Source organism: Trichogramma pretiosum, unplaced genomic scaffold (genome assembly GCF_000599845.2).
Source record: "Trichogramma pretiosum strain Unisexual culture from Peru unplaced genomic scaffold, Tpre_2.0 scaffold43, whole genome shotgun sequence".
Taxonomy (NCBI): Eukaryota; Metazoa; Arthropoda; class Insecta; order Hymenoptera; family Trichogrammatidae; genus Trichogramma; species Trichogramma pretiosum.
The window spans coordinates 1,454,336-1,473,294 of NW_019640864.1; the positions used below are offsets into that span (position 1 = coordinate 1,454,336).

General features: G+C 41.2%; 2 long non-coding RNA genes across 2 annotated transcripts; both read right to left on the reverse strand.

Annotated features, from left to right (window-relative positions):
- Positions 1–1,821: 1,821 nt before the first annotated feature.
- Positions 1,822–2,281, reverse strand: LOC106649631. Its single transcript, XR_001339304.2, has 2 exons — positions 2,038–2,281; positions 1,822–1,952 (listed from the first exon to the last, which is right to left on the reverse strand). It is a non-coding gene; the product is annotated as an uncharacterized LOC106649631 (long non-coding RNA).
- A 5,792-nt stretch (positions 2,282–8,073) lies between these two features.
- On the reverse strand, positions 8,074–8,422 carry LOC106649632. The gene is made up of 2 exons (XR_001339305.2): positions 8,275–8,422; positions 8,074–8,187 (listed from the first exon to the last, which is right to left on the reverse strand). It is a non-coding gene; the product is annotated as an uncharacterized LOC106649632 (long non-coding RNA).
- Positions 8,423–18,959: the final 10,537 nt, after the last annotated feature.

Genomic DNA, 18,959 nt, shown 5'->3' on the forward strand with positions numbered 1-18,959 from the left:
TCGAGAACGGGTTCCTCCTTTTTTTCTTTTACTCTCTCTCTCTCTCTCTCTCTCTCTTTGTTTTTTTTTAATGTAGAGTGCTCGCGAGTAGCAGAAGCAGCAGCTCTCGCGCAGGTGGAATTATATTATGTTATATATAGCTAGTTATAGAATCGAGGAAATTTTATGAATATTCAGACTCGTCTTTATATAAACATAAAAATCCTTTTTGCGTCCGTCAGTCGCCGCCTCTCTCTCTCTTTCTCTCTCTCTCGGCTAAAGTAAAAAAGTCCTTTTTTACTCTCGCTCGCTCACTCTCTCGAGGCTCGACACGGGACATAAAAACTAATTAAACACATCCGCTAATAAGCCCGGGCATCTAATCCCCATAAAATCCGTGCACGACTCCTCCGCTGCCGCTACTCCTCGTCCTCGTCGTCATCTTCGAGATTGCGCGGCTAGTAGTAGTAGGATGAAAAAAAAAATGAGATGAAGAAGAAGAAGAAGAAGAAGAAGAAATCTCATCTTGCAAAGTTGGGTAGCCACAGCAGAAGCAACCAAGCATAAAAATAACCCGCGCGACTCTGGAAAACTTCACTCCTTCGTGTCTTCTGGCTCGTAAATATACGATTTTAACGCTGTGCACGCGCGAGCTTGTGTCTGTGTGTATACGTCCAAGGGGGTAGCTGCTATATGGCGCTAAGTGTGTACCAGGCGCGGGGGAGGTGGGCAAGTTCAGCGCAAGAAGTTGAAACATTATTAAAAGTGTGCTGCTACTGCCGCTGGTAGTGGCTAGGCAGCGCATGCACGGCGGCAGCAAGTATAACACAGGCAGCTGAGGCGGCCACTGCTGCGGCTGCTGCTGCTACTCGAAGAAGCTACTACTACCCTGAGCTTCGGACGCAAAGTAATATAAAGTCAGCGCGAGCTAGCCCCGGTCATATCATCGCGCTCGTAAAGCAGCAAAGCTCGTCGTGGCTCGTCTATATATATATGGTGCGCGCGGGCCAGGGCCAAAGTTTAAAGAGCCTCTTCTCGCTCGACTCGGCAGCCTCTTATGCGAAGCAATTTACAAGAAGCTTGCTCGCTCGAGCCCATCATCATCATCGTCGTCGTCGTCGCCGTTCTAGCCTCGAACTAAACGCTGAATGTCGATGAGCCAAGGAAAAAAAATGAAAAGGAAGAAAAGACACGAGGTATGGTCGAGGTTCGAGCTCGCGGGTCAAAATGAACGAGAAAAATGGACGCGAGAGACTGCGGAGAGTCAGCTGGCGAATAAACGCGAAAAGCTCGTCGATAATTATCGTCGAGGGAAAAGTCGAAAGAAGAATTAGCCGCGAGCTCGAGAGCACCGGCGCTAAAAGATCAGCCGAGATATTATACTCCCTCGTGGCCACAGCCGCCGCCAGGAATGAATTCCTTGCCATGCGTGTGTATGTGTGTGTGTGTGTGTGTGCGCGCGCTCCGAAATAACAAGCGGTCAGAGATCGCCTCTTTTTAGGGGGCTAATTTATTCCGGTGCCTGCGTGCATATCCGTTGCCGCCGCAGCCCTGTGAAAACGTCCACGATCGCTGCGCGTGCAGTAATGCGCGAAGAAAGCGAGCGAGAAAGAGAGTATCCGCAACTAAACGAGTCCCACACTCACGACACGAGGTCTCGAGTGAGAATTGAAAGAATAAAAAGCAAGAGCGTACGCGGGATGGAGGAGGAAATGCACGGTATTTTAGATCTCGCAAGCGTGTGTACACGCAGAAACTTATATGTAATGAAAATTACAATTACAACTATAACTAATTGATATTAATAAAACTTTATATGAAAAGGGCAAATGATTTCAAGAATTTAGACATAAGACATATCATCTATTTCGATCATAGAAACAAATTTTCTCGACAATAGTACAGTTTAATAAAGTTGTATTGATTTTTGGCATTCATCAAGGCAGTTAATACTGTGCGACATTTTTAATCACCTAGAACATTTTTATACTTATTGACTTTATTTTCAGCAAAAAACATATTATGATAAAAGATTGCAATAAAATATTTTCAACTCACCTCTTTATCTTACTCATTTCTTTGCGTAAACAGGTGGTTTTGGCGTTGTTTTATGTATAGATAATAAGTCATAGGTCCAAGCAATAGGAGGAGGGCGGTTAGGGTCAGCATCAGGTGCGAGTGCAATTGATAGATTAGACATCGCAAGAACTAGCAGCAGCAGCAATAGTAAGTTCTTCATTTTAAATTTAAATATTTTGCCTACTTAGTAAACTCTCTAAACTTTTTCCAACACTGAATTTTTTCAGCCTATACTCGATTTATATACACGGATTATTTCCGCGTGCACTAAAATTGTAATGATTTTTATTTCGACGATAAAGTTTTAACGATTAATTAATTATTGATAGGTATCGCGAATCTATCAATTCTTTAAGGCCACCCATAAATTATGTAATCGAATTTTTCTGAAATTGCATCCCCTATAGCTTCTTCCATTCATGATTAAGTAAGATTTCGAAAAGGACAATCTTAGTAATTAATAGTACATTACGCAACGGAGACAGCAGTTTCTTAATCTTACTTCCTACGTTTTGGGCTGCAAACTTAACACTCGTGTAAGATTGATAACTACCTTCAGTTGCGTAAGTATTTTTTTGTCAGCTTGCAAAAAGTTTATATTGAGACTTCTTAGCATGCTGAGATAAAAGATAGTCTGCAGGACTGGACAACAAATAAAATTTAAGGCACTGGTTTAATTACACGTGCCCTGACACTTTTCTGTTTTTCGCGACTTAAGTTAGCAATAAAATATTAGTAATTTACCATTTCCCTTTTTTTTCTGTATCATCTCATCCTGTTATTCATTACTACAAGGATTCGAACGTCCAATGCACTATAGTAAAATTTCACCAGACACGTGAGCTAGTTGTTTTCGCGATCTTTTATGTATAAATAACGCGTTGCGAGTAAAAGTAAACATTTGCTACCTGTGAAACTGTACGCTCGAATTTTTTGATTTTTAGCATACTCAATCTCTTACGGAATACAATTTGTAGTTAGATCATCAACTACAGATGGCGTATCTCCGACACCCTCAGCAGTTAAATTCAGCTATGATGCATATATAATGAGCAAATTATTACACAAAGTAACAAAACTTGTTAGGGTGGCGGAACCAGTGAATGAAAGGATTCACAGAATTATGCTTATAATCAATTGATTTAAAATATAAATTTGCATTAGTTCCAAGCGTGCATTAAAATTTGTGTTTGTTGGGACTTATTTCATAAATAAAAAAATTGAAATACATGAAAAATAATATTTCATAAAGTTATAAATGATATAACTCAATAAAATGGGGTACCCCAGTGAATGAATGAATTATATCATGAGAGAGCATTGAGAGGTTGGGAATTTTATCGACATTATGTCCAGTTTTTTTCACAGTTTTTATTTTACGTTTACCTTTGTTCGTTTCGGTTTTAGCCATCTTTAATAACTAGTTTAAATTAAGTTAAAATTAGCCTACAATTAACGTAAATCTAAACGATGTACGCACTGCGCCCTGCGTGCATCGTCTGCGACCCAACCCCAAACGTTGGCGGGACGGCAAAAACATTGTCTTTTCATTTACTGGTATCGCGCCATGCCAAATCGCATTATCCCAGTAAATGAATATATTCATTCACTATCGACTCTATTTAAATTTTTGTAAAAAAGTGAAGCTAGTTTAACTAAAACTGATCATAGTACAGTGGAGGCCGGTTATAACGAGATTCACGGGACCATCGAAAAGTTCTCGTTATATCCGGTCCTCGTTATAACCGACATGAGCAGTAATTACAATATTTTTTTTGTTATTTACCAGTTTCATGTATTCATAGAATAAGATGAGATTATTATATATATTGATTACTTTTTTACATTGTTATAAATAATAATAATATAATAATCAGGTTACAAATAATAATTATAATATAGGGGATTGTAAAATTGGTCCATTGATGGGCACATTTTGACTTCTTTTCATAACAAACCATTTATAAAGGGCTGCATCAACATCTGGATTCTTACAAACACGTCTTTTTTTAACGGACCCGCGGCATTCTTCGAAAGATTTTATTATACTCTCACGCAATGCAAACGTCGGTATGAGATTTTCCGTTTTGCAAATCTTGAATGATAGAGTTTTTTTTTGGATTAAAATCTCCCATTTTCAAATTGTACAAAAAAGTACCAGAAATACGTTTTCCTTGCGAAAGCAACTGTAAAATTGATCATTAACTTGCTTAAAGTAAGCTTTGTGTACATAATTCTGTGTTATTGAGTTTGCGTACGAGTATCTAGCTATGAGTGTAAACACGCAATTTCTCGTTATAAACGTCAATTTTTCCCAAAATTTTTCCTAAATTTTGCTCGTTATACCCGACTTCTCGTTATATCGATCTCGTTATATAGATACAATTTCCTATACCTAATGCATTGGAACCAACCAAATGTCCAAAATCTGCTCGTTATAGCCGGTATCTCGCTATATCCGACCTCGTTATAAACGGCCTCCACTGTATTACAAACTTCAAGCATCAATAAAATAAAAATAATTTTTTGACTTGGGTTAAAATTTCCTTTCATATTTTAATTTTAATCTTTTCTTGGTCATTCATTCATTGGAGGTCATTCATTCATTGGTGCTGTCACCCTACGTCGCTTGATTATCTGAGCATTATTATTGTCAATTGTAGTAAAGATTTGAAGAAATTAAGTCGCACACAATGTTGTTTTTTTTGGTCGCCGGAATTTATACATCAATTTGATTCTCGTCAAATTAGCTTATTTTTGGAGTTTATTAATAAGTATAATACGCGATGCGTATACGATGTAGTATCACGCGGTCAGAAAGAAACCCAAGTACAGTCCGCAGGGCCGCGCACAAGGTGTAATCGGAGAGCTGGCGAGGCCGGCCGGGACACGCGTAAAGCTATATCCTAAACACGCGCAACACCCCAAAAAATGTCCGCTCCGATATGCTCCGGCCCGATTATTATACACACGAACGAGAAATAGCTCGGCCACGTCGAGGCGCCTTCGTATATAACATGGGCTCAGGTTGGGTCTCATCGACGCAACAACAACGACGACGGATCCTCGATTTTCGATCGGATTTACGCAAAAATAAAAAGGATTTAAAAAAAGAAGAGAAGTGAAGGAACAACGCAGCACATGTGATGTGATGTATATTTTATTATCATTATTATTATTACTTTTTTTTATTACGTTCGATGCATATTATAATGCAAGATCAGACAAGTAGTGCTGGTGTTTGGTGCTACGGTGTGCTATGTAAGTGTGCGTCGTCGGCTTCGATCAAACATATAAACGACGATCATCTCGTCTTTCCCACCAAAAAACACTGCGAAATACTTGCGAGAGTCGTCTTTCTCTCTCTCTCTTTCTCTTTCTTTCTTTCGCTCGCTCTTCCTCTCTCTCTGACTCTTTTCTGTCTTGGACCCGGACCATTATAGATTAGGGGATATGTCGCGCACGCACATTATGCAAAAGATAAGCCACGGAAACAGAACGACGAACAAAGTGTCTGTTTCTCTCGATACAAGCTCTCCCGCAGCAACGCAGGCTCACATTTACACCGCTGCAGCAATTCTTTTCTCGCTTTCTATCTCTCTCTCTCTCTCTCTCTCTCTCTCTCTCTCTCTCTCTCTCTCTCTCTCTCTCTGTCTCAGACTCCGTTTCTGTGCGCTCGTAAAAGGAGAGGAAGGAAGTTGGTTTAGTGTTACACAAATCGAATTTAGACCGAGATTCCGAGCAATCAACATATTTTTGATAAACAAGAGGAAGAAAAAAACGTGTATAGTCCCCAGAGCGGCCGGTACACGCGCTTTTATTAACGAGCACTATGGGGCCCATACACACACACACATGTGCGCAACAGACTGCTATATAATATATATAAGTGCTGCGGGGCCCCAACGAGCGGCGTATAACAATGCCATTATTGTAAACATGCGCAGGCTTTTGTACGTGTGTGTGTGTGAGTGTGTTAAAGCACGCGTGTGCAGTCCTATAACTTCGTCGTCGTCGGCGGCGGCGGTAAGTCCGATCGCATTCGAGCGCGCGACACACAAAGTCACCCGTGGACTGCGCGTGGAACAATATACATAAATGCTGCGGGTGTTGTATATATTGCACCGCACGCTAGCGGTATGCAATTAATGTCTGTTAATAATAAAAGCACAGTCGGTGCAGTGCCGCCACTACAGCCACACACATACTCACGCACGCGCGCACGACTGTTTAGAAAAGAACGCTTGCATTCGTCGATTACGGTGAGAGAGAGGGAGAACTAGAAAGAAAAAGAGGCGACGAAACTGGTGAATTGAAACTCGCAAGCGACACGACCACCGCACACGCACAAGTGCCAAGAGTGCTTATAATGATGCGCGCGTAAATTTAATATGTGCACGCTTTTTACTCGAATATATGCGCAATTTGCATAAACGCATTCTTCACGAAAGTATAAGGTATATTTACAACAGCGGACAGATCATATAGCTCTTTAACAAACAAAAAATTACGCGCGGGTGCATTCCTTTATTCGCGTGATCGCGAGAAGGTATTTATTATATCTACGCTTCGTCGCGTTACACCGCGCCGTGATTCGATGGTAATGGCCGCCGCCATCACCGCCACAATAGGCCGAGAGCTGCAGTAGTTGCGAGCTGCTACCGTCGATCGACGCGCGATTGATCGATGATCGGTAAGCGCGACCGGGAAAAACGTCTCATACTCAAGGCTCCACATGTTGAGGCCTATACTCGTGGAGACACTCGTGGATTACAGCACGCCTCGAACTCTTTTTCTCTCTTTCTCTCTCGAGTGGCTTTAATTTGACACGACTTTACCATCGCTCTTGCGGGCCGTGCGCGCAATTTTCAAAGCTGCTGCTGCATGGCTACTGCTATACTGGGGACTTTTGTGTACATAATAGTGTATATATAACGATGCAGTTGACTCTCTGGTCGAGTTGTTGAGCGCGCGGCCGGCAGCTCTCTGCCACGAAAGAATGCGAGAGTCGATTAAACAATAGTCCAAGGCAATTTCGCCGCTCGTACGTACACGTACATATATACGTATATTAAACGACGACGAAAAAAAGAAACGAAAACAAAATTCAAACTCGACTTGAGTAATGCATATTTAAGAATTCACGCGGTGCAGTGCCTATTCGCGTTGCAACGCCACTTTGAGAATGCACATAACGTACCAGTATCTCCGTCGAGCATACGCTAATATTATAGTGCAAGGAATCGAATGGCAATAATAATAGTTGCAGTACGCGTTGTTCTATACATATTCGCGCAATAGACACGTAATGTAGCTTAACACTCGTGCACAGCCGCCTACATCTGTCGGCACCCATAATCGCGTTTATACGCTCGAGCCAGCTGATACCGTTCACTTGCGCCCTGCAACGATATATATAACACACCAGCACCAGCATAGTACTAGTAGTAGCAGTAGAAGTAGTAGTAGTAGTAATAGTTGTGTAGCAGTAGTCTAGCAGGCAGTGTTAGTATGTGCTAGTAGTAGCTATAACACCAACTTGTATGCAAATTATATTCATGCAACGGGGATCTCTCGCCTCTGTCTCTCGCACTCGTGCATGTGTGTGTATGCGCTTACATGTATGGGCGATTACGGGGGCGCAAACGTTTACAGCCTCGCGCGCGTATATATATATAGTACTTAATATTACACATGCACTCTAGCTCGAGCGTCGTATGAACCTACAGCTATTTTGCCATACGTGTGTGTGTGCATACGTCTGCAAGTTCTGCTATTGTATCGAGTTTACCTTTTACATTGTATATGCTGCAGTGCACATGCGCCACCGTCTGTAGGTATAACACATATACACGTCACCGAATTCGAGACTTAAGGCTGCTTGAGAGATGAAAAATCCAAAGCGATATTGGAATGTGTTGATTGATGAGGGATCGCTACACTTGTATAATTGTTTAGCTGCAACGAGCGTAGGGCAGAACGACCTTTTCATTAAATTTAAGGGTCGGAGCATGATTTCAAGAATTTAGAGATAAGATATATCATTTATTTCGATCAAATCAAAATCAAGTTGTATAGATTCTTCGTATGAGTCAAAGGAATTTTATACTATGCGACGATCGCGATCACCTACAACATTTTTATGTATATAGCCCTTAATTTTCAAAACAAAAATATATTATGATAAAATATTTCAATGAAATATTTTCCACTCACTTATTTAATTGTACTCATTTCTTTCCTACTGGCCATGAAGGAGGTGGAGGAGGTGGCATACTCGCCATCGCTAGCTTGACGATCGCCAGAACGAGCAGCGGTAATAAGTACTTCATTTCGAATTCGAACGTAATGTTTCTTGGTCGATTGAGACTCTGAATTTTTTCGGCCCATCTCCGATTTATATATACGGATGATTATCACTTGCACTGAAATTGTAATAATTTTTATGCCACTGATAATGTTTTAACGATTGATAGTTAACGAGTAATTATATCGAATTCTTTGAATGATTGTCAAGGTATTTGGTCGCTATCATACTCGATCATAATATTTTGAATTTTGGTTCTAGTAGTCAATATATTTTCAAAATATTTTTTTATATTATACAACCTAACTTTGTGGATCTTTTTCCGAGTCAAGCAAGCGATGCGTATAATATACACTACAATACAACTTTCAGAATGCTTAGGTAGATTAAAATCAAACATATACAACGCCAGTTTTTTATGTTAAAACAATGAAAATTTTCTGTTCTTTTGTCTAGCGAATTTGAATGATTAATCGAATAACTTTCTAAATATATGAAAGAGTAACTAATATGAAGAATTTTTAGAAACCTTAAGCTTGGACAGTCAAATTCAACTGCCAACGGCCTGTATAAGTCAGGACACAAAATTCGCCTTTTTTCATAATCACCCATATATAGTTATGGCTCGCATCACGAGGAATTCGCTGGATGGAAGCGCAACTGTATAGAAGCCCAAGAGAGAGAGAGAGAGAGAGAGAGAGAGAAAAAGAGAGACAGAGAGACGAGCTGCGACCACGTCGTGGCTTAATTAGACGCCGCAACGTCGAGTCGTCGTAGTCGTTGTCGTCGAGGCGATGTGCAGCTTTTCCTCTTCACTATAATGGATATTAATTGCCTGAAGCTTTACTTTCCACGGCATTAAACATTTTCTCGACTTCTTCTCTTTCTCTCTCGAGCCTTTTTTTATTCCTCTTTTTCTTCTTCTTCTTATTCTTATTTTTCCCTGTTCTTCCCATACGCTGTGTGTGTGTGTGTGTGTGTGTGTGTGTGTGTGTGTGTGTGTGTGTGTGTTTGTATTTGTTACATTTTTCTCATAGTTAAAGACCTTCCATGTAGCTTGTATACCGATCGGTTCCACTGGACTTTGCCTATATTTGACTCTTTTTTTCGCGTCAGCTCATAATCTATCTAAATTTTAAGCGACGCGCCAAGCAGATCAGCCCAAGAGAGCGAGAGTTAAAACTTATTCCAACTTCTTGTGCGTGCTTATACCTGCCCTGCTCCTTATATAGGGTATACAACAGAGAAAAGTCGTCGTAGTCGTCGTCCTTACTCGCCTCGTCGAGTCGTTATGTATACATAGCTATAGCTGTTAGCTCGAAACGGTAATCCATTTAAATAATTCCCGTCGCATCAGAACACAGAAATTCTGCGCTCGAGCTGTATGTGTATAAGAAAGTCCTGGGCACACGCGGGGGCGTCTTGCGAATTACTATAAATGATAGCTCGCCTAGATGTTGCGACGCGACGGACTATCGCTACTACGGAAAAGATCAGCCGTAATTTATAACATTTTTTGCGTGCGCGTGTCTATTCAGGAAAGGCTTTGATGCTCGACTATCGCGACAGCCTTAAATCACGGCATCGAGTCAATTAGTCTTCGGTAAACACGATCCGGAAATGGTACATAAGTATGGTCCAAAAGCTGTAGTATAAAAGAGCAGCGTGTGAGGACATCTTCGCTGCACGCGTGAAGAAATAAAACTCCCAAGTCTCTCCGTATATACCTGTGTGCGGGCTTTTTTGTATTCTAACTAGAAGCCGAAACAAGCTCCTCGAGCTCGAGAACCGACGATCTTTTAGCGAGCTCTCGCATTGACGAATAGCGCAGTGCCTCGTGAAATACGACGAGCAAACGGGCATGAGCAGCAGCAGCAGCATCGCAGGGATACAAGGATGAAGGGAGAGCACTGAAAACGACCGCGAGAAAGAGAGAGAGAGAGAGAGAGCGAGACAGAGGAAGCGAAAAATCATGAGGACAGAAGCAGAATGAAAGACAGCGAGCGAAGAATGGAGCGATAAGTATACGCGCGCGCGCGCAGCCCGAGATGCTTATATTATGTATAAAAGAGGATTCGACCTGTACCTACTTTCGTGTGAGCAAGCCTTTGTCGTCTTTGTGTGTGTGTATGTATAAGTATACACGTATTGAATGTATAACGCAATTTACCAGTTTGTTCTTTAATAAACATAGATTAGTTTTTTTTCAAACGCAATCGAAAATGTACTCAATTAAGTCGCGAATTAGTGTATTAGAAAATTCTTTTTTCTTTCAAATACTCGAGTTTTTTTCAAGCACCCACATTTTTAGCGAGTACTCGAATATTTTCGAGTTCAATAACTTTGTTTCATAAAAAACTAATACGTTTCTATCAGTAAATTTGCAAGTGGCAGAGTAAAAATAATGGAATGAGTCAAAAGACGCTTTTTCAGTCATCAGTAAGTTGTTAATTTGTCAAACATGCGACTTCGTTAAATTCATTTCTAATTTCAAGTGTCAAAGATAATGTTATTAAATTATAATTCACAGATTCAATTTAATTGACTTTTTACGTCCATATGTCGCCCTGTCATGCCAGACGCGTGCAGCCGGAATCGTTCGATCCAGCAGCTATTAGAAAATGCAGGTTCTTGGAATTAGAGGCGATGCATATGCTTGACGGTGGGGTATTGTTACTATATCCACCTATGTTGTATGTACTTTCTACTTTAATATCTAGTAAATTTCACTTCACTTATCTCTCGTTACATCTATCTCTTTTTAGTTTCGAACATATGTTCCTTACTAGCTATGTACAACTCGATGTGCAGTCAGTAATCATTGGGAGGCGGCAGCGTAAAGAAGCAAAGAGCGCATCAACCGAGTGTTTTTCGTGAAAAAAAGTGACAATTATCTTAAATTATTCTGTGACAGTGTGACTGTGCGTTGTGTGCTGTGTGCAAGTGCGCGGAACGATGTACAGCACTCAAGGGCTGTGTAATACTGCAACCGATTATTTACCCAGTAATCATAAAGAACTCACAGATCTGGAAATATTAGAGAGCATACGAAATCAGTTCAATTTTAACATCGAAGAAGAGCGTTATAAATTTTTCCGCGCAGCGTATCCTTTGATAAAAAATTATAAATGTGGCGAATTGCCACAGATTTTTCATCCCGAATGGATGGAATATTTTCTCGTGGATTCTATTAATTGCATGCATAAACTCCAGTATTGGGATGCGGAAAAAATCATCAAGTTTGTGGCTCTTACCGGTTACAAGAATAAGCCCGCAATCGACAAAGAAGGCAAGACCCTGGTGAATTGTACCTCTGCACTCCATTATGCGGCTAGACTTAGACTATTCAGTACTTTCATGATCCCTGACCTGTTTATAATATACAACAGGTACGACGTGAATTACATCGACGAGGTTGGTCTCTCTCATTTTCACATAGCCTGTGAGGTGTCAGAATGTTACATCATCGTCGAAAGATTTTTGAAGCACAAGCAGGATCCCAATTTCCGCGTGCGTTCGACAGGTGATTCGGGACTTCACTTGGCTGCGTATAGGGGAGACCAAAAGCTGGTCAAGTTGTTGCTGGAAAATGGTGCCGATCCTAATTTGGCCAACAATGACGGCGAGACTCCTTTGCACGTAATTTGCAACAGATACGAAGATTATGAATTGACACAGCTATTCTTTCTTTATAGCTGCGAGATGAAGCAGACGGTGCAAATCGATGCCCAAGACACGTTGGGTAATACACCATTGCATGTCGCAGTAGATAATGGTCACCATAAGGTAGCTAATTTGCTGATGCGAAAAGGAGCTGACCCGAGTTTGGCCAACTTCGAGGGATTGACTCCTCTGCACTTGTGTTGCAAGAGAAAAGGCGATATTGACATGTTGAAAATGTTACTCCAGGTGAGCGCCGAGGAACAGCGGCCGTTGCAGATCGATGCTCGAGACCAAAAGGGTGATACACCTCTGCAGTATGCTCTCGCCCAAGGCTGCGGCAGACAAATAATCCGAGAGTTACTGAAAAATCGGGCCGATCCAAATGTGGCCAACTTCGAGGGATGGACTCCTCTGCACATCATTTGCAAGAAATACCGCGATTATAATTTTGCGAAGGTGTTTTTAGAAATCAACAGCAGGTTTAATCGGATTGTGCAGATCGATGCGAGGGATAAGTTGGATCGGACACCTCTTCAATGGGCCGTGGCGAGATTCTTGCCGGATGTGGTCGATGTTTTGTTAAAAAATGGCGCTGATCTGTCAAGCTTCGTTTTTCCTACTGCAAGTCACATAGACGATGCGTTCAAAGAGTCGAATGATGATACTTGGCTCCATTATAAATTGGATCCAGCGACTAGTGCTATGCTCCTTGTCGATCAACTTGCGGATGAAGGATACTATCTTGACCGAAATGGCGCCTTAACAGTCATGCATTTTTTCGCCACGAACGGATTTTTATTTTGTCTTTGTTTGGAGAGTTTTCAAATAAATGTGAATTTTACCGAAGAGGTAACGAAAAAAGCAAAAAGTATAATGGTGAATTCGAGTCTGTCGCTCTACGACTTGATCCAGTTAAGACCCGAAGAGGCCATAAAAAGATTGACATTCGCAGAATGCGTCGAGTTTGCGAACGAGGGCGATTATTTGGACCTCCCCGAAGGATTTGGTCAGGCCTGTACTGAGCATCTTTGTGAAAAACTATCTAGGCCATTTTTCCGGTCCTGGGCGATCGAGTGTTTCATGAAGTTGACGAGCTACAAATTGCCGTTCGAGTGCTGTGATATGATCATCGACGACTCGTTCATGAATTTAGATTTATACAATATTTGCTTGGCAGCGGCAGATCAAAGCTCGTGAAGTCGTTCACTATATTGTTTTTACTTCTGATGATCGTTACAATTGAAGAACTAATGATAATTATGCAATGTAATTCATATCATTCGAACGACCATAGATTCGTAAACACGTCGCAGCCGCATTACTGGTGTTATTAAATTTTGCTCAGTTTTATGTTATGTATAAATAAATTAATAAATTAATCGTTATTAATCGTTAAATTAAATTAGTCGTATTAATAAATTAATTAAAATAATAAGTTTTGATTTTTTTTATTGATAAGCATACAAATATTTTAAAAGAAAGATCTCAAATTATACATCTCATTACTTTTTCATTACCACAGCATCTCTTTGAGACCAAAGTCATCTGTACCGACATCTAACAATATAGATATGAATAAAATTATTGGCCCAAATTGAAAAAATTTCAATGCTTAAAACAAGCGTGAGTACAGTTGAGTTCGAGTATTACTCGAAAAATCTGGTGCTTGCACAGCCTTATATATTTACATGGGTTACTCTTACACGGGTACTTCATAAAATCCTCACCAACATTAGGAAAATCTCATCTTTGAAATATAGTTGTATATGTATTAGCATTGGAGCGCGATTATTACGGATGCCTGTACATAACTGCGGCTGATCTAAATGAACGGCACCGCTGCCGATGACATATATTCAAGCTTATATTATAATAATTGCGCGATGCAACAGCTGCGACGCATGTAATTATTGCAAAAGTGTACACTTTACTATGTATTCTGCCGCGCCAGAGATGCTATGCAGTAACTCATTTTTTCCTCGACTCTGTGTAACCGTTCGTATTTTTTGCGCAATAAGATCCATTTTATGGTACAATTATGGTATTTTATTCATTAAATTAAAATATTTTGGCTCGAATTTTTTTAACTCTTTTTCTTTGGCAAGATTACAAAACATTCACATTTCCTGATAGAAAGGTCTTCGAAATGATCGAGGGTATGTGCAATATGAACTTATTCTTCCGTTTAGAACAATATGGTTGACGTTTGCCGTATTGATAAAAATGTAAGACATCAATAGTATATTCCTGCTTTTATCTCTGCGGATTAACAACAAAATAAACATTAAATTGCTATCAAAATTGAACCTTCAATTAAACGAACAACTAAAATCGCTCATTAATCTCTGTAGTAATGTATAGCTGCAATAAATGTCTTTATGCGGTGGCTTTAAAATTACAATAAGCATAAAGTCGATTTGACCTCCCAATTTTTCAATATTTACAACTCAATAATAGTCTGATTATAAGACAAAAAAATTAAAGAAAAGAATTCATTAATTTATGAAAATTTAATTACTATTAAAGCCAACCTCCATTAACAGATGGCGAGTCTATTTATCTGTAAATCTGCAAGTGGCAAAATAAACAAAATTTTATAAGTACAAGCATAGTTTTTGTGACTTACATAGGTTCATTGTCATATTTAGCGGAAGTTGGATTCAATTAATTTCGATGTAAATATTTATAACAGTGTATATTTAATCATTTAAGTATGAATAAATGAAAAAATTTTAAAAATTCTTCGTCGTTCACGATCATTTTCTGTGCACTCAAGAATCAAATTTACGCAATGCATCGCCTCACAAATTTTATGTCGTAGCGATGCATTTTTCAATACAGGAGTGGCTGTAGCTCCACGTTGTCATCATGGTCGTCATCATCGTCGATCTGCATCGAGGCTGCAATGTAGTTTTTTACCGCTGAAAGATGAAGCTCGCTGCATTTACAGCTTTACAAGCGCCAGGCAATATAATACACAAGATATCCAGAGAGATGCAATCTGTATATGACGCTGCCTTTTCAGAATTCTATATATACATTATTAGAAAGTATCGACTTTTTTACAGTACGCGAGGTGCAAGGGAAGGGCGGAAGGGGGGAGAGAGAGAAAGAAAGGTAAAAAGAGCAAAAACGGGAAAAAATTCAGTTTTGCGGTAATTTCGTGGGAAAATCGACGGGGTCGAGCGAGCGAACGGCGGCGAATTGCGAAATGCGTGTTACACGGAGCTCGATGTACTTTTTCGAAATAAAATATATTAAATACTTTTTCGCGTTCGAGGATCTTATCGCGCACGTACCGTGAAATATGATAACGATGTCAAAGCAACTATCGCGTGCGATTTAACCGCGATACGCACATACAGACACACAAACCAATAGGTTTTTCCTCGATCGTATGATAATGCAAAGAATAGCCTCCACCATCGCAATCGCGAACCATATTATATTCCTCGAGTATCGGCGATGTATATGTATAGGATATGTATAAATCCGCCCACCAGCGGCAGATCTCAGGCTCCCACGAATTGTACACGAGGCACAAGCGCCTCTCGTATAATACATGAAAAATATAACAAGAAGACGAGAGAGAGAGCGAGAGAGGACCTCCCAAATATCTCACGGTTGCGCGCTGGCGCCGCCTCGACACGAGCATCGAGTCTCTGTTTCTCTCTCTTGAGAGCGAGTCCCTCCGATGGGGCCCTATAAGAGGCGCGAGTCCGCGGCGCCAAAAGGCCGAGCGCGCGCGCAGAGACCCGAACAATCCGCCTACTGTTTTTCTCTCTGTATGTAGTGACCCCCGAAAAAACGACAACGACGACGATTATGTATATAAAAGTACACGGTCGCGAGGCGCAGAGCGGCGGAGAGTACAGCCTGGAATTTGCAATTGGCAAGACAGTAGCAGCGGTATATAAGCGTGCAAAAAAGTGTACGTATACGCGACAATCGAGCCAGCTCTCCGAGCCGCGCATACATGTACCTACCTATAGCCGCGACGACGACGACTGACGCGGCGCCACAAGGGCGGCATCGCTACCTCGCGATCTCCCTTGCTATATACTTGCTGCTATACTTGCGCAAAAGGAGAGAAAAATCAATGGCGGAATAATGTAATGTGTGCAGGAATCGGGATTCTCTCTCTCTCTGGAGTGTACCAAGTCACTTGCTCGACTTTGCTCCTCTTTCTCTCTCTGTCTTCGAGGCGGCGGCGGCGGCGCGCGCATGGAATCGGTCATTTTGCAGATCGTTATAGCACTGCAACGCGGTGCAGTGCGTGCGTGAAACATGCAAAAAATTTATATCTCGCCTGGATCGCCGGGGACTGCACACGTTATACGTATAATATACAACGTGCGCGCATATAATACGGCCAAATGCAGAGTGCAAAAAAGCGGAAATGGGCCTGCTGCATCAGCAGCAACGATAAAAAAAAAGAAGAGAAACAGAAAAACGAAGAGGAGGACGAGAGAGCGAGAAAAGGAACTTTTAAACGAGCAACAAATAAGCTACTGCCGCGCGCGCGTATGTATAATCGCAGCGCACACGAGTCCCACACTTTGTAAAACGGGCCGCGAGGACACACAAAGGACACACATCTTAACAGCACGTACACACACACACACAGACACATGGACTACACAAGTGGCAATAAAACAATCGACGCGAGAGAGGAACCGTCGTCGTCGCGTCGCCAGCGCGATGAAAGGTGTTTAATATAATGTATTTTATAATGCGAAATTTCGGCGGACTTTTATAAAATTTTAAACGCGATTATCAATGCCGCGTAAATCTCGCTTTTTGGTGAAAGAGAATTGTATTTTTTCATAATTAATCGCAGCGACGAATCAACGTTATCATTCGTAATTCAAATGCATTTCGAGTGCATAATTATATATACAGAGCTCGAGAGAGTAAACAATGCAGATTATAACAGATTCGAGCCACCTTGCAGAGTCTGCTGCTGCTGCACCATTCGACACTGCACAATTAGACAAAGCGAGCGAAAAAAAGCTCATTATGAGGCCCGTATATAAATAGGCTTTTTCAAGCGCGATTCGCACAATGCCGAAAGAACTTGATTACGTCGAGCCTCTTGGTAATCTTTATAGCTGCAGATAACTTCTCTGTCTCTTTCTCTTTTCGTTTCATTCATGATTCAGAGTCGAGAGCGAGAAAGAAAGAAAAAGCGCAGCAAGAAAACGAGCTTTTAAAAACCAGAGCGCTCCTTTCTGTCGTTTTCTCTATCGCGTACTAGCCTTTTTTCACACACACATACACGTATACAGATAAACGACTCATAGGCCATTATGATACACTCAACAGCCATAATAAAACATTATAATGCCACAGGCCGCAGTCGAGAGAGAGAAAGAGAACAGCCGAGAGAAAGAAACAAAAAGCTCATCGCTAGCTCGGCGATGCGAGCGGCGCAATCAAACAATTCATTCTTTTCTATATAATATATGCCTCTTCACGGGCTCCTCGCGCACATACCTCATTGTCTGGGTGAACTGACAATTGTTCAAACGCGTGAAAATTCGCACCTCCGACAAAAAGCTCAAATAGACCCGTATAAGCTCGCACACGTACGGAGGCGGGGGGAGGGTGGAGGATCTAATAAAATAAAAGCTTTTATAAAATTAAACGAGCGCGCACAACCCCTCGCCTCGAGAGCAACGAGGTATTATAGGCATAATACAGCCGAAAGAACTAGCGCGATCTAGCTTATCGCTCGCGGGATAGATGCCATTATATAATAATCAATGCGGCGCGAGGGAGGCAATTTTCTCCTCGGCCGCCAATTGTGCGTATATCAGCCGAGTTTATGAATAAAAAAGAGAGAAAGAAGCCGCTCGCGCACGCGTCGAAAAGAAAGCGACTCTACTGCGAGCGGAGCTCTTTGTATAAATCACGCGTGAAATACATTATATACGCGTGTGCATCGTCGAGTCGAGAGGCCGCATGTAGGATGCGCCGTGCGTGAGTGTGTGTGTGTGTGTGCGTTTAGTATTTATATATTGAAGAGAATTCCTAATTCTCTCTCGAAAACAGCGTCGAGAATTCGCTAAAAAGCAAGAAAGAGAGAGGAAGGATCGTCTCTGCTCATTCACGGCGCGGCCATATCATTATAGTATATTGTAGGTCCTGGCCAGCTCGAGCTGCACCATATACGTACGCTCGAGCTTGAATGAAATGAGTAAAACCAGAGAGAGAAAGAGAGAGAGAGAGAGAGAGAAAAGGAGAGAGAACGTCACTTCGAGGACTGTTGCCGCTTTTTTTCATCCTTTTTATCTTCCGTTATTCCGTTTGCCCTGTTTCTTCTTCGTCGACGTTCTCTTATGCCAATACGTGTGTGTGTGTGTGTATTGCGCGACGAGCTATGTAAGGTACAGAGGCAGAGAGCGGAATATCCTCGAGCCGCGCGCGCAGCTATCTCGTCCCTCTCATCTTTATATACTTAGTATTCTTTTTTTTATACTTCACGCCTGTGTAAGTCTCTCACTTCCTCGCACCTTTCACAAGGAGGAAGAGCCAGAAGGAGAAAGAGATGGGAAGCATGCTTTTGATTCTCTGGGACTTGTTACTTTTAGGGCCAGTTTGGCAATCGAAATTGCTCGAGTCGAATTTGTGCTACAATTTTAGACAATGCCTGCCAGGACAGAACAAAATTCGGCCTTATTTTCACTCCATTTCACTGCTTGAAAGGTACTGCAAGAAACAGCAGTAATTTTATTGGCCTCATCGTTAGATAAATAGCCAGAGAGTATTATGCCACTAGCGAATTAGCAAGACTTCATCTGTTGACGAAATTTAAAAGCGCATAATACAATACGACACTTTTAATGCAATTACATTTTATTAGCTACAAAACGGATTCTGGAATATTAATCGAACATTTTTCTCCAAAAATGTAACTCATTTTTTAAAT